Here is a 16,327-nt window from a genome sequence, read left to right as displayed (position 1 = left end):
AATAAGATGTTATTTTACAGTAATAGAATAAATATTGTGGAGCCTCTATGCACTTTCCATTTCATAAGCATTGTATTCTAGAAGAATATACAATATTTGAACAAAAATAATTATGTATATTATAAATTATTATTGCCTTTTCATACTGCTAAGATTATATCTTATAGAAAATAGCATTAGGGAGCACTTTTCCACCAAAATGTTTAGTAAAGTGTATGGCTATAATGCAGCATTGCCAATAGGTTACCATGCCCTTCAGATAATCATTTGGAGAGCTCAAATGAACCAAATCTTTGCAGTCACTCATCAAGAACTGTGAGAATTCTTAGCTGTAGCTTCATATACTTTGTGAACACAGTCTATTGTATTGCTAATAAAAATATTAATAGTATATTGATTGAACCTCTAACTACTAATATCTCAGATCCTTTCTGGCCATAAAAGATCTTTTTTAAAAATCTATTTGTCCTATGAATAGAAAAGAATATTGCTCAAACTGGAAAATGCTAAACAACGTAAGTTTTTTTCTATATTGATTAGTGACTTAATCTGATTTCCTTGATCACTGTGAATCTTTCATAGGCAACAAAATGATATGCATGACTAACATGAACATTAGGCCAGGTTTTTCATAGATTCTAAGAACTGGAAGAAATTTAGGGTATCTACTAGTTCAAATTCTCATTTTGAAAATAAGAAAATTGAAGTCTGGAGAAATAAAGCAACTACCCAAATTTATGCAGCAGTGGATACCTCAGTGGTACCTTGATTTGTTAGCCTAAAGTCTTTTCCAATGTTTCATAAAAATTCATGCTATATTTTATATTTAAATATAATTTAATTTAATTTATCACTACAATTTATAATTATAATTCATCATTATATTTTAGAGAAAAAAAGTCCAGCTATGAAATCTCCCTGCTCCTCATCCTTATCAGTTTTCTCTTTGACAATAGCATGTAAGTATATTTGGAACTATAATTTCACTTCCATTATTTCACTTGGTCTTCATGGCATCCTTAGAAAATAGACAAAGGAAGTATCACCTTTTCTGTTTTAAAGATAAGAAGACTGAAGCAAAGAAAAAAAATATCTCTAAAAGTCAAGGCACATATCAAGGAATTTCTTATATCAAAATAAAATAGATAAAATATGCTGAATAAAATTTAAATAAATGGGCTAAATAAAGAGGAAACTGACTGACTAAAAAAAAATCAAGACAAAATCATGTTGAAACAAAATGGTTCAAAAATATCTATGGAAAGTACTGTATTGTATAAACAATCTGTATGAGATTATTGTACAAATATTTTTTGTTTTTTTGTTCATTTGAATGTTTTCCTCTTTGATGATTCCTAAATTAAGAAAATTTTAATTGCTATATTTGAAGAAGTTCCCTCCTCAGATCTCCCTTGAGTAATGTAGAATTTTCCTGTTTCCTTGATTTGGGAGAGAAATGTTTGCAATTCACATAGTTAATCATTGGCCTAAAATGTTATATAAACAAATGGTTTTGAATAGAGGTACCTGGAAATTGCCAGAAGATATTCCATGAAATTGTATTCTGTCCCTCTATTCATAAAAGTAACCATTAGGCTAATGAAAACATTTTAGAAGTCTGGTATGAGGCTGTAAGAGAAATTAAGGGAAGAGATAAACTTCTAAGGAGTGGGAAGTATACATGGGGGGGGGGGCAGTGAACTCTGGTAACTGTTCATGCAAACTTTCCCTCCCTCCTGTTTCAAGTATGTTTCCCTCCCTTAAATTCACCTAGAGTTCCTTTTTGCAGATGAAAGAAGGAATGCTACTTGAAGAAGATAGAGATGTTGAGCAGTATATAGGAATTAAACTGGTGAGGCAGGGGCATGCACATCTATGTGGCTTCTCTAGGTAGCTCTATGCATTTGGTCAGTGCTAGGAAGAAACACAGAAAAAGTATCTGACCCAAAATAGGGGAAAACTCAACCCTCAAACCTTCTTCTTGTGCACTGAGAAGCAACACAGATACATTATTTTCATCCTGCTTTACTAAGGTGAAAGATAAACTGAAGAATGTGAAGAACTAGACAACCAGAATGTTAAAGGATGTTGAATAGATGTTGTCATGGGAATACACCAAAGGTACTTGGGAATATAGCTTAGAGGAAAGAAAGCCTGGGGTTGTCTTACTAACAGTCATAAAATATGGAAAAGAGATTAGATCTCTGATGTTGGTCTTCAGAAATAAAATAAAAAACATTGCAGAGCAATGGATAGAAGGTACACAGAGGCAAATTTGGGCTTGATAGCTGGAAAAAAAGATGAATGACTTCCAAATAATTAGAGCTATCCCAAAGGGTAATATGATGCCTTGAGAGAAGTTAAACATCTTTCTGAAAATGTTCAAGAAAATATTTGATGACTACTTATAGAATATGTGGAAAAGGAGAATTACTTTTTATATAAGGTGGATGAGTTAGCCAGAAGTACTTTCAATGTCTTGAATTATCTGAGGCAGTGATATTTTCCCTTATGCTGTGAGTAATGTGGACTATGTAGGACTAGTACTAAAAGAGGATTTTCTAGTTTTTCTGAAATACATATTTGCTCTGAAAGTAGAAATAAATTCAAGAAGAAATTGTAGGCAAGTTTTCATGGTGTCTGATAGTCTGACATATAAGGCTGTTATTCATTTTTTGTTAAGTTAAATAAGACCTTCCCTGAATTCACTATCTTGTTGTCCTGAATGTGTTTAGGGAATCTGAAGGACCATGCTGGGAAAGAAAAATGAAACAAATTATCATATTTCCACGAGTCAGATTCTGACAATCTCTAATCATTATCCCCACTCCCCGTGAAAGTGAGGACATGATCCAAAGAGACCATAGATGCCCAGCAAAAGTGTGCCTGTTTCTTTTTATCAGGAAGGATACATGAATGCCAGCATTATTATGACAAGAAATAATGTACAAGACATTACATACTAACATCAACAAAAGTATCTTTTTTTGTTTTCTTAAAAAATTAATGCATTTTTATGTATTTTATATATTTTTATATATTTACTAACATTTCCCAGTGTATCCATTTTTTTCTTGTCCCTCTCAAAGAATCATCTTAATAATAAAAATAAAAGGGGAAGGGGAGGAAGTAAAAGTAGCTACAATATTGAAGAAATATACAATATTATTTGTAACATTCCACCCTCACAATCCCATATTTCTGTGATGAAATGAGTGAGGTTATCTTTCCACTTCTCTTCTTTCGGGGCCAAGTTTAATAATGATTTCAGTTTCAAATCCCTACTGCTATTTGTCTTTCTATTTGTGTAATCATATATACTATTTTACTTATTCTGTTTATTTCACTTATCTTAGGTCATATATACTTTGTCTATATTCAACATGTTTAACTGCTTTCTAAAGTACAGCATGTAACATTCAAGTACATAGTTTTAGCCATTTCCCAATGAATGATGATGAACTTTGTTTATAATTATTTGCTACTTCAAAAAATGAAATTATAAATTTTATTCAGGTATCTAGGGCTTTTCTTTTTGTCATTGAGTTCATTACCTACCTGTAGAAGCTTAGTCAAAATATATGGACATTATAAACACTCTAGAAATAATTTAAAATCGCTTGCCAAAATGGTTATGTCAGTTTACAAGTCCACCCAATACTGCATTACTCTGCCTATTTTTCCACAAGTCCTCCAACATTGTATAGCCACATCTTTTATCATCTGTGCCAATTATTTGCATGTAAGGTGAAACATTAGAATTTTTTATTTGCATTTTCTCTCAATTGTAACATAGAATATTCTTTGATAGAGTTGTTAATTACTTGTAATTATTTTGAGATCTATTCATATCATTTGACTATTGAAGAATGGTTCCTGATTCCATATATTTTCATTCACTGTTTATATATTTGGAACTCAGATATTAGAAAAACTTGGTACACACTTTTTTTTTTACAATGCAGCTGCTTCCTTCTAGTCTCATTTGTATTGATTTTGTTAATACAAAACATTTCCAATTTCATTGATCACAAATATCCCTTACATCTTTTGCAATCACTTTTATCCTTAGTATGATTAAAATGTGTACCATAGAAAAAGCTGTAAAAGGTATATGATGCATTTCTATTTTCTATTTTTATTTGTGGTAGATGGTCTTTAATAATCAGGTCACACCTGATGCCTTTTGAAATGTTGGTATAAATATAATTTATATTAAAGTATTTTCCCAGTAATTCTTGTCAAATAGCAAGTTCTCATTCCCCTACCCTTCACACCCAGAGAATTTGTTTTCAGGTGTATCTAACACTGAGTTATTGAGTTTAATCATTTCTGATTCTTCTGGATCTAATCTATTCCATTCATCTACTTTACTTTTTAATAGCAAGTTTGAAATTGCTTCAGTCATTACCGCTTTATAATATAGTTTGAGATATGGAAGTGTTATGCCCTCTTCATTTCTGACTATTTTCATTATTTCCCTTGATATTCCAGGAATTTTGTTCTTTCAAATGAAGTTGGTTATTATTTAATCTAGCTCTATAGAGTATACAAGCATACCATTCTTATTTTGGCATGCTAAATCTGTAAATTAACTTTGGTAGTATTGTCATTTTTATTATATTGGCATGACCCAATCAGGGTTTCTGAATATCCTCCTAGTTATTTAATATTCCTTTGTATAATATTTTATAATTATAACTGCAGAAACATTTAGTGTGATTTGGTAAGCTTAATCCCCAGATGTTGTACAGTTTTTTAAAATTTATTTTGAGTTAGGCTCTGATTTCTTTTATTGCCTGTTATAGTCATATATTCTATAAAATGAAGGAATCATTGTCTGGAAAGTTGTGGCCTGAACTAGGTTTACAGTGAGCATGACAGGTGTGGATGCTGTGTTAAATGTAGGGGCCAAGATAGAACTCATCAATTGGGAGAGGATACCTTAGAGGTGTGGGCTCTGGCACCATGCAAAAGCTGCTGAAGTGGCAGTAGAAAATCGTCCAGGCAGTAATTGGTTGGACCAGTTTTTAAGTGTTTTAATATAAGTGTTTCATTATTTGTCACAATTAAGTAGGTAAAGAATAAAAAACAAATAAACAAACAAAAAAACTAGCAAATAGGTGGAAATGTTCCACAAACTCAACTCAACTTTTGTGATTCTTGAAAGTTATTGTATAAAAACATGATTCATCTACTTCTTCATTCTATCTGTGCTTTGCTCATCTCAGCTAACCCTCAATTATAATTAGTTCTTTGAATAGGAGATATAAGGTGAATTTTATTTGGAAATATTCAGCTTTGAGCTAATTTTTTCATAACACATATCCATATTATAATAATAGACACCATTTTGTGGTGTTTTAAGCTTTACAAAATACCAAATACACACACTGAACTTCATACACAACATTCGTTATTATCTCTAATTATTAATAAGAAGTGTGAGGGTAAATGAATGATTATGTGATGAGGGAGAGGAGGAACAATAAATGATTATGTAATTCATACATATCAGGGGCAGTATTCAAACGTTGATTCTCATGACTACATTTTCCCACTATACCACAGTCATATTAGATATGCATTTTGCAACCTTAAAAACAAACTGCTTTTTTACTCCATATGACTCAATAAAGATCTCTGAGTTTGAAAAAGACTTCTGCAGTTCTAATAATAATACAACACTTGCAATTTCTATCATTCCAATTATAGAAATAAAATCTTCTTACCTTTTGCTCTTCTCTCTGGTATCTAAAGTGCTTTTAGCTCCCCTCTGTAGCTATGCACTTTCCTTTCATAATTTCTTTCCAAGGAACTTTTCTTCCACTACTTAATTAACCTGCCTGTATTAAGTCAATGCACCTTAATTCCATATAGTAAGTGACCTCAGTAATGCTATTAAATTTCTTACTTATTAAGGGTTTGAGAAAGTCTGCTTACATGAACCTCAGACTTAGTCTCCAGATGCACTATCAGACATTATACCTTTAATTCTGAGCTTCTTCTCCTCAGCCCTTGAACTGAGTTGTCTTCATGGTCATCCTAACATAATGAGTTACAGAGAGGAGACAGCATTATCATATTCCTTCAGCTTCTGTTTTCTCCACTATAGAAGAACTTTGAACTAGTAAAGACAGAATACACATAGTTAATGTGGAATTGTATCCCAATGTATGAGGAAAAAGTCAAAGAAAACTAAATTGTCTTTCATAACCTCAAGTAATCCTTCCTGATGAATGACTTCCTAGGCTACCAGTAGATTTGATTTTTATTGATTCATAGGCAAACCACTCTCATGGATATTTCAAAAATTGTCAATAATGGCAAAATAATAGAGGACTAAGTATGGGATATGTCACAATTTTAAAGAATAAATTATTTAAGTTGGATCCAAATGAGTATAGTATCAGTTGTATTAGAGTTAATGTAATATTAACTGATAGGTTTGTGAGACAAAATGGGAAAATTTTCTATTTTGTCGTACCATTTTATTTGTCAAATAAAGAAAATAGTTCTTTTTTTCTTTAAAAAATCTATATATGTGTATATTATATGCATTTATTTACTTTTTATTTATTTTTTGTTTATTTTTTTCAAATTAAATTATTTTGTTTGTTTCCATTGTTCGACAATCACTACCTTATACCTTAGATTTGTTTTCCCTCACTCACCTTTATTTCCCCCTTCATTCCCACTTCCTGCCTGAGACAGCATACAATTTTATATATGTTCTACGTGTGCATGCCTATTAAATACATGTTGCATGGAAGAATTAAAAGGAATGGGAGAAACCATAAAAGAAAACAAAAGAAAACATAAAACAAAAGAAAATGTTCTGTTTCTACCTGGGATCCAATTCCATAGTTCTTTCTCTGGATGTGGAAGGCATTTTGCCTCAAGAGTCCATTGGAAATTCTTTAAGTCAGTGCATTACAATAAACTACTATGTTTACCAGAAAAAAGCTCTAGCCCACTGTGGTCATTGCTGTGTACAAAGTTCTCCTGGTTCTGCTCCTTTCACTCAGCATCAGTTCATGCAAGTCTCTCCAGGCTTCTCTGAAGTCTTTCTGTTCATCGTTTCTCATAGCACAAAAGCACTCCATTACACTGATATACCACAATGTTACAGTCGTTTCAGTGGAGAGACCCTCTTCCAGTGCGACGTCTCGCTCTCAGGCACACAGTGATGAGGTGGGAGACAGAGATGTTACAAGCTCCGTTTATGATTAGCAAGTACAAGCCTTATATGTTGTGCAGCTGTAAGTTCCATACTTGTGGCAAGCTCATGCTGTGATTACTTTCACCAATCCTCTTTCATGAACAAACGCATGTCCCAGTGACTGCCTCAGGATGTTTGTCAAATATCAGGATGTTTACCTAAGACCCGAATGCCTTGAGGCTATTGTATGAGATCCCTGAGAGCCAAACCAACAACCTTTGGTCCATTTGCACGATAGAGAGGGCTTATCAGGCCATCATGAACTTATGGAACTGTTGTGGCCCTCAACTGTTCCCCTACACGACAATTTGCTCAGCCATTCCCCAATTGATGAGCACCCCCTTTATTTACAGTTTTTGGCCACCACAAAGAGAACTGCTGTGAATATTTTTGTACATGTGGGATCCTTTCTTATTTCTGTGATCTCTTTGGGATAGAGTACCAGAAGCTATATTGTTGGGTCAAAGGATATACACATTTTTGTAGCTCTTTGGACATAGTTCCAAATTGCTCTCCAGGATGGCTGGATCAGCTCACAGCTCCATCAACAATGAATTAGTGTTCCAACTCTCGCATATCTTCTCCAACATTTATCATCTTCCTGTTTTCTCATGTTAGCCCATATGATAGGTGCGATGTGGTACCTCAGAGTTGTTTTGATTTGCATCTCTCCAATCAATAATGATTTCAAGCATTTTTCATGTGATTATAGATAACTTTAACATTTTTCCCTGAAAACATCCTATTCATATCCTTTGATCATTTATCAATTGGGAAATGACTTGCATTCTTATACATTTGATTCAGTTTTCTGCATATTTTAGAAAGGAGGCTTTATCAGAGACATTAGTTGCAAAAATTCTTTCCCAGTTTTCTGCTTCCCTTCTAATCATCATCACATTGGGTTTTGTTTGTGCAAAAACTTTTCAATTTAATGTAATCAAAATGATACATTTTGCACTTCATAGTGTTCTCTATCTCTTGTTTAGTCATAAATTTCTCCATTCTCCATAAATCTGACAAATACACTCTTCCTTGCTCCCCTAATTTGTTTATAGTATCAATCTTTATACCTAGATCATGTATCCATTTAGACTTCATTCTTTTGTTCAGTGTCAGGCATTGGTGTGTGCCCAGTTTCTGCCACAATGTTATCCAGTTTTTCCAGGAATTTTTGTCAAACATTGAGTTCTTATTCCCGAAGCTGGGGTCCTTGGGTTTAATCAAACAGAAGATTGCTATATTTATTGACCACTATGTCTTCAGTTTCAAACATATTTCACTGGTCTACCCCTCTCTCTTAGCCAGTAACAAGAAGTTTTGAGGATTGCTGTTTTATAATATAATTAGAGATCTTGTAGGGTTAGGTCACCTTCCCTAGCATTTCTTTTCATTAGTTCCCTTGATATTCTGGACCTTTTATTCTTCCAGATGACTGTTGATAATATTTTTTCTAGCTTTAGAAAATAATTATCTGGTAGTTTGATTGGTTTGATGTTGAATAAGTAAATTAATTTAGGAATAATTGTCATTTTTATTGTATTTGCTAGTCCTACCCATGAACAACTGATGTTTTTCCACTTACTTAGATCTGACTTTATCTGTGTGAAAATTGTTCTGTAATTGTGTTCATTTAGTCCTTGGGTTTGTTTGGCAAGTAGAATTCCAGATATTTTTTACTGTCTATTGTAGCTTTAAATGGAATTTCTCTTTCTGTCTCTTACTGTTGAACTTTATTAGTTATATATATATATATATATATATATATATATATATATATATATATGTATGTATATATATATGTATGTATGTATGTATGTATGTATGTATGTATGTATATAAATGCAGATGATTTATCTCGGTTTATTTTGTAACCTGCAACTTTGCCAAAGTTGTTTATTATTTCAAGTAGCTTTTTACTTGATTCTCTTGGATTCTCTAAGAATATCATCATATCATCTACAAAGAGTGATAACCTAGTTTCTTCTTTCCCTATTCTAATTCCTTCAATTTCTTTTTCTTCTCTTATTGCTACAGCTAGCATTTCTAGTACCATATTGAATAACAGTGGTGATAATGGACATCCTTGTTTCACCATTTATCATATGGGAAATGTATCTCGCTTATCTCCATTGCATGTAATGCTTGATGATGGTTTTAGGAAGATACTGTTTGTAATTTTATGGAAACTTCCATTTATTCCTATGCTTTCCAGTGTTTTCAATAGGAATGGGTATTATATTTTGTCAAAAGCTTTTTTCTGTGTCTATTAAGATAATCATGTGGGTTCTGTTAGTTTTGTTGTTGATATCATCAATAATGCTAATAGTTTTCCTAAAATTGAATCAGCCCTGCATTCCTGATATGAATCCTACCTGATCATAATACATTATTCTTGTAATAAGTTGCTATATAGTTTTTGCTAATGCTTTACTTAAATTTTTTGCATCTAGATTCATTAGAGAAATTGGTCCATAATTTTCTTTCTCTGTTTTGTCTTTTCCAGGTTTAGATATCAGCATCATATTTATATCCTAAAAAATTTGGCAGGAGTCCTTCTTCACCAATTTTCCTAAATAGTATATATACTACTGGAATTACGTGTTCTTTAAATATTTGATAGAATTCTCTTGTAAATCCATCTGGCCACAAAGATTGTTTCCTAGGGAATTCAGTGGTGGCTTATTCAAATTCTTTTTATGAGATGGGTTTACTTAAGAATCCAACTTTCTGTTCTGTTAATCTGGGCAATTTATGTTTTTTAAAATAATCATCCATCTCATTTTGATTGTTGCACTTATGGGCATAGAATTGGGCAAAATAATTTCTAATTATTGTTTAACTTTCTTCCTCACTGGATGTTAGTTCCCCCTTTTCATTTTTGATATAGGTAATTTGGTGTTCTTTTTTTTTAATCAAATTGACCAAAGATTTATAAATTTTGTTGACTTTTTTTTTATTAAACCAAACCAAGCTCCTTTGTCTTACGGAATATCACATTCCACTTCCTTTGTTCTTTTAATGTAGAAGTTGCAAGGTCCTATGTGATTCTAACTATAGTTTCTTGATATTTGAATCGTTTCTTTCTGGGTGCCTGCAGTATTTTGTCCTTCACTTGATAGTTCTGGAATTTGGCAATGATATTCCTTGGTGTTTTTATTTTGAAATCCCTTTCGGGAGGTGAATGGAGGATTCTTATGATGACTATTTTGTCCTGTGGATCTAGGGCTTTGGGGCAACTTTCCTTGATGATTTCCTGGGAGATATTGTCCAGACTCTTTTTTTCATCATGGCTTTCTCCTAATCCAATAATTCTTAGATTTTCTCTCTTGCATCTATTTTCTAGGTCAGTTATTTTTCCAATTATATATTTTACATTTTCTTCTATCTTTTCATTCTTTATATTTTGTTTGACTGATTCTTGGTGTCTCCTAAGGACATTTGCTTCTATTTACCTGATTCTAATTTTTATCAAATTGTTTTCTTCAGTTAACTTTCGCATCTCTTTTTCCATCTACATAATTATTCTTTTTAAGGAGTTATTTTCTCCAGTTAGATTTTGTACTTCTTTTTCTATTTGTCCAGTTTTCCTTTTAAATTCTTCTGTGATTTTCTTTCATATTTTCAAAACCATTGGTCAATTTTTCTTCTATTTCTCTAATTTTGCTTTTAAAATCCTTCCTGAACTCTGCCTAGAATGCTCTTTGTGCTTCAGAAGAGTTCATATTCTCTTCTAAAGTTTCAGATGGAAGTACAGTCTCAGTGCTGACCTCTTTGGTATTCATGTTTTGATCCTTGTTCCCATAGAGAGATTCTATGATCTTTCTTTCTGCTTTACTTCTTACTCATGATGATAACCTTTATCCTGGCTTTTCAAGTAGATATCTGCATCTGGGATCCAGGAGCCTCTGTCCCACAGTTGTTGTGCCTAGAACATGAGACTTTGTGTGTTGTGGCATCTGGAAGCTAAACTTCTGCACCTTACCTGGTGCTGAGCCAGCTGGAGTTGAAATGCAGAAGCCAGGTGAAGTCTTTTAGGGTTTCCCCTGAATTATCCAGGAGCTAGCTGTGTTAAATGTGGGAGAGGGGTGGTATGTTCACAGAAGGTCTCCTCTGCTGACCTAGAGCATAGTCAAGCTCAGCAGTTGGTGATCCCATCTTCGCTTCTGTCTTCCTGATTCCCCTGGATGTGCTGAGGCATACCTGGGGTCCTCGTGTTAGCAGTTGTGGGCTTCAGCCCCCTACAAGGGCTCAGGATTTTCTCCTGGTTTGCTAAGTTAGGGGTGTCTGGGATAGCTCCAGTCCTGCACTGATCCTCTTCATCCACATCAAGAGTGACCTTTCTTAGTGATTTTCCCAGTCTCACATGCTAAGAAACTGCTTACCCCCTCTGCTGCTCCCACTGTTCCAGGACTTTTCCCGAGGAGATATTCTCTGAGCTCTTCAAGGTCAACAAGGGGAGGGAGACAGCAATTACTCATCACTCCACTAATCGTGGAAGAAAATAATTCTTTAAAAATTAGAATGGAGCAGATGAGTGTTACTGACTTTTTGAGCAATCGAAACCTATCAGAGTTGCAAATACTATCTTTCCATGCAGGAGTGTAAAGAGTTCAATCTTAGTAAGTCCCTAATGATCTTTCTTGTCTGTTTATTTTTTTCCTACTTCTCCTGATTCTCATTTTTGAAAGTCAAATTTTCAATTCAGCTCTGGAATTTTCAACAACAGTGCTTTAAAGTCCACTATTTCAATGAACGACCATTTTCACCTTGAAATATTACACTCAGTTTTGCTGGGTAGGTGATTCTTGGTTTTAATCCTAGCTACCTTGAACTTTGGAATATCATATTCCAAGTCCTCAGATCCCTTAATATAGAAGCTGCTAGATTTTGTTTTATTCTGATTGTTTCCACAATTCTCAAATTCTTTCTTTCAGGCTGTTTTCAATATTTTCTCCTTGATCTAGGAGCTCTGTGACTTGGCTACAATATTCCTAGGAGCTATACTTTTGGGTATTTTTTCATGAGTCAATTGGAAGATTCTTTCAATATCTATTTTAACCTCTGGAGCCAGATTATCAGGCAGTTTTCTTTTATAATTTCTTGAAAATTAATGTCTAGGCTCCATAGTTTATCATGGCTTTCAAGTAGCCTAATAATTTTTTAAATTGTCTCTCCTGGATCTATTTTCCAGGTTAGTTGTTTTTACAATGAGATATTTCACATTGTTTGCTACTTTCTTTCCATTCTTTTGGTTTTGTTTCATACTTTTTTGATTTTTCATGAAATGGTTAGCTTAAATCTGCACCATTCTAAATTTTATAGAATGATTTTCTTCAGTGAGCTTATGAAGATCCTTTTCCATTGGGCCAATTCTCCTTTTTAAGGCATTCTTCTCACTGGTTTTTTGGATCTCTTTTGCCATTTTGGTTAGTCTATTTTTAAGGTGCTATTTTCTTCAGCATTTTTGGGTCCCCTTTAAGCAAGCAGTTCACACTTTTTTCATGATCTTCTTGCATCACTCTCATTTCTCTTCCCAATTTTTTTCTTTGCTTCTCTGACTTGATTTTCAAAATCATTTTTTAACTCTTTCATAGCCTGTGACCAATTCATATTTTTTCTTGCAGTGTTTGGATGTAGGAGTGTTGACTTTGTTGTCTTCTGGTTGTGTGTTTTGATCTTCCTTCTCACCAAAGTAAGATTCTATAGTCTGATTTTTTTTCCATGTTTTTGCTCACTTCTCTGTTGGGATGTAAGCCCAGTTCTCACATGAACAGTCTCAGGCAGGTAAAGGTGAGGGCTTCTTGATTGTGAGCTCTTACGAAGCCCCCCAGAGAACAGCTGGGAACTGAGGAGTGAGACACGAGCTATCTTGTTTTTCCACCTCTTCTCAGTGGAAACTTGCTGGGGAGAGCATCCCACCCTTGAGATTGGTCCGTGGTCTGAGCACACCTGTTGTTAATTGGCTAAGGGGCTGAGAGCATGCACAGTGTCCATGAGTGAACTATGTGGCCGGGAGAGCTTAAATGGGGACAGGAAAGCCTGAGGGTTCCTTTTTTTCCTTGCTTCTCAGGAGGGAGAAGGGGGCTCCACAGGGAGAACTTGCCCTGCATGCTGACATGTAGCTAAGATCCAGAATAAAGCCTACAACTTCTGTTTGACTCTTGAGGTCTCTTCTCTCATTACGTTTATCTGGTTGACCACCGAAGACCTGGAGATAGGTAAGATGACCCAGGCAGCCCACAGCAATTAGGCCAGGACACTTCTCCAGACAATTACTTGATTTTTGAGCACTTTGTCAAAGTACTTTTCTGCTTCCAGTGGTGGTGGTGGAGGTGTACTGTCAGCCACCAGTTGCCCCCACAATCTGTGGGCCTACAGCTCCTGAAACAATCATTTCTGCTTCCCTTGCTGCTACTGTGGCTGCCATGGACTCCTCTGCCACCCTGGGGCTGTGGCCATACCACTCTACTTTCTCACACAGATCTGACAGGTTTTTTTTCCACTGACTATCCAATTTGTCCTCAGCATTTTGGGGTCATGAAGTCTAGAAACTGCCACTGGTACCAATGATTCAGTCCCTCCTGAGATCTACTGAGGAACTGTCTGTCCTGACCAGCTCCACACTGTACTGCGCTCTCCTCCCAGTCTGGTGCAATAGATATTTTCTACTGACCTTCCAGGCTGTCATCAGCTGCTGATTTGTTACATCATTCTGTGAGTTTTGCAGCTCTGGAACTTGTTCAGAGTAATATTTTTATTTGGATTATGATTGTGAGGTTTTTATGTCCTAGTACATGGTCAGTTTTTGTGTATGTGCTATATACTGCTGAGAAAAAGGTATATTCCTTTCTATCCCCATTCAGTTTTCTCCAGAGGTCTAATATATTTAGATTTTCTTAAATTCTATTCACCTCCTTATCTTTCATATTTATTTTGAAGTTATGTTTATCAAGTTCAGAGAAGGGGAGGTTGGGGTTCCCCACTAGTATAGTTTTACTCTCTATTTCTTCCTATAATTCCCTTAACTGATACTTTAAGAATTTGGATGCTGTACCACTTGGTGCATATATGTGTAGTAATGATATTAATTCATTATCTATGGTACCTTTTAGCAGTATAGTCTCCTTTATCTCTTTTGATTAGATCTGTTATTGATTTTACTTTTTCTTAGATTGGGATTATTGTCACTGTTTTATTTTGTTTTGTTTTGTTTTTTTCTTTGTTTTTTACTTCAGCTGAAGGGTAATTTATTCTGCCTAGCTTTTTCCTTTACCCTGTGTTATCCCCCTTGTTCCAAATGTGTTTCTTATAAACAAAATGTTATAGAATTGCAGTTATTATTCCATTCTGTTTTCTGGCCTCTGTTTTATGGGAGAGTTTATTTGATTCATATTCAGAGTTCTAATTACTATCTGTATCTTTCTCTTCACCCTATCCCCCCCTTTTTATGCTTTTATTTCTCCCTTCTTCCTTTTCTTCCTAAAACAATTTTTGCTTATGAACATAGTATCCCTCAATTTTTCCTCCCTTGTATAAGCCCCCTGTATTTTTACCTTTTTCCTTACTACTTCCTCCCTCCCTTCTAACCACAACCCTTTTCTTTCCCCTTTCCACTCATCCTACTTGTAAGACAAGTTATATTTCTTAACAGATTATGTTATTCTCTTCTTCAACCAAATCTGATGAGAATGAAGCTCAAACAATGCCCATCTCCCTCCTTTCTTTCCCTTCACTATGATATGGTTTTGTGCCTCTTCTTGTGATGTAATTTACCCTTTTGGCTCCTCCTTTCCTTTTCTCCCATGGTAATCTCTTTGCACTCCTTAATTAGGTTGCTTATCATCACATCTGTTAATTTACACTCACACCCTCTGTCTATATACGTATATATATATATAATACAATATACAAATATATAGTACATTAAATAAAATGTGTATCATATATAACTGTTTATTATATATAATATATTATTTATATATTATAGATAATATACATTTTAATATTATAATAAATATACTATTCTCAAGATTAACACGCATTATCCTCCCACAGAGGGATGTAAACAGTTTGCGCTTATTGAGTAGCCAGGTTTTTTTTTTCCTGTTTGTCTTTTCATGCCTCTCTTGAATCTTGTATTTGAAGATCAAATTTTTCATTGAACTCTGGTCTTTTTTATCAGGAAGGTCTGGAAGTCCCTCATTTCATTGAATGTCCATCTGTTTGCCTAAAAGATTATACTTAGTTTGGGGGGGGGGGGTAGTTGTTCTTTGACTGTAGTCCAAGTCTCTTTGCCTTAGGGAGTATTATATTTCAATTCTTCCAGTTTTTTAATGTCAAAGCTGCAAGGTCTTGTGCGATGTGCACTGTAGGTCTGTGATATTTGAATTGTTTCTTTCTAGCTGCTTGCAATATTTTCTTTTTCACTTGATTAGATAATTCTGAAATTCTGGAATTTGGCTACAATATACCTTAGAGTTTTCAATTTAGGATCTCTTTCAAAATGTGATCAATGGATTCTTTGAAATATTATTTTAGAAACTGAGGGCAACTCTCCTTAATGATTTCTTAGAAGATACTGTCTAGGCTCTTTTTTTCATCATGGCTTGCTGGTAGACCAATAAGTCTTAGATTATCTCTCCTGCATCTATTTTCCATGTCAGTTGTTTTTCTAATGTGATATTTTACATTTTTTCCTATTTTTTTCATTCTTTACATTTTGTTTGATCTAATGTTTGATCTTGATGTCTCAAAGAGTCATTAGCTTCTACTTGCTCAATTCTAATTTTGAGGAATTGTTTTCTTCAGCTATTTTTTGTACCTCCTTTTCCATTTGGCCAATTTTATAGAACAATTTCTCTGATGAATATAGATGCAAAAATGTTAAAAGAGATATTAGCAAAAAGATTACAGAACCTTATCACAGAAATAATACACTTTGATGAGGGAAAATTTATACCATGAATTCAGAGTTGGTCCAATGTTAGGAAAACAATTAGCATAATTGGTCATAGCAACAACAAAACTAACAGCAATCAAATAATTATCTCAATAAATGCAGAAAAATATTTTGACAAAACTACAATGTCCATTCCTATTGAA

This window comes from Notamacropus eugenii, chromosome 6 (genome assembly GCF_028372415.1).
Source record: "Notamacropus eugenii isolate mMacEug1 chromosome 6, mMacEug1.pri_v2, whole genome shotgun sequence".
NCBI classification, from domain to species: Eukaryota; Metazoa; Chordata; class Mammalia; order Diprotodontia; family Macropodidae; genus Notamacropus; species Notamacropus eugenii.
This window is presented reverse-complemented; position numbering follows the sequence as displayed.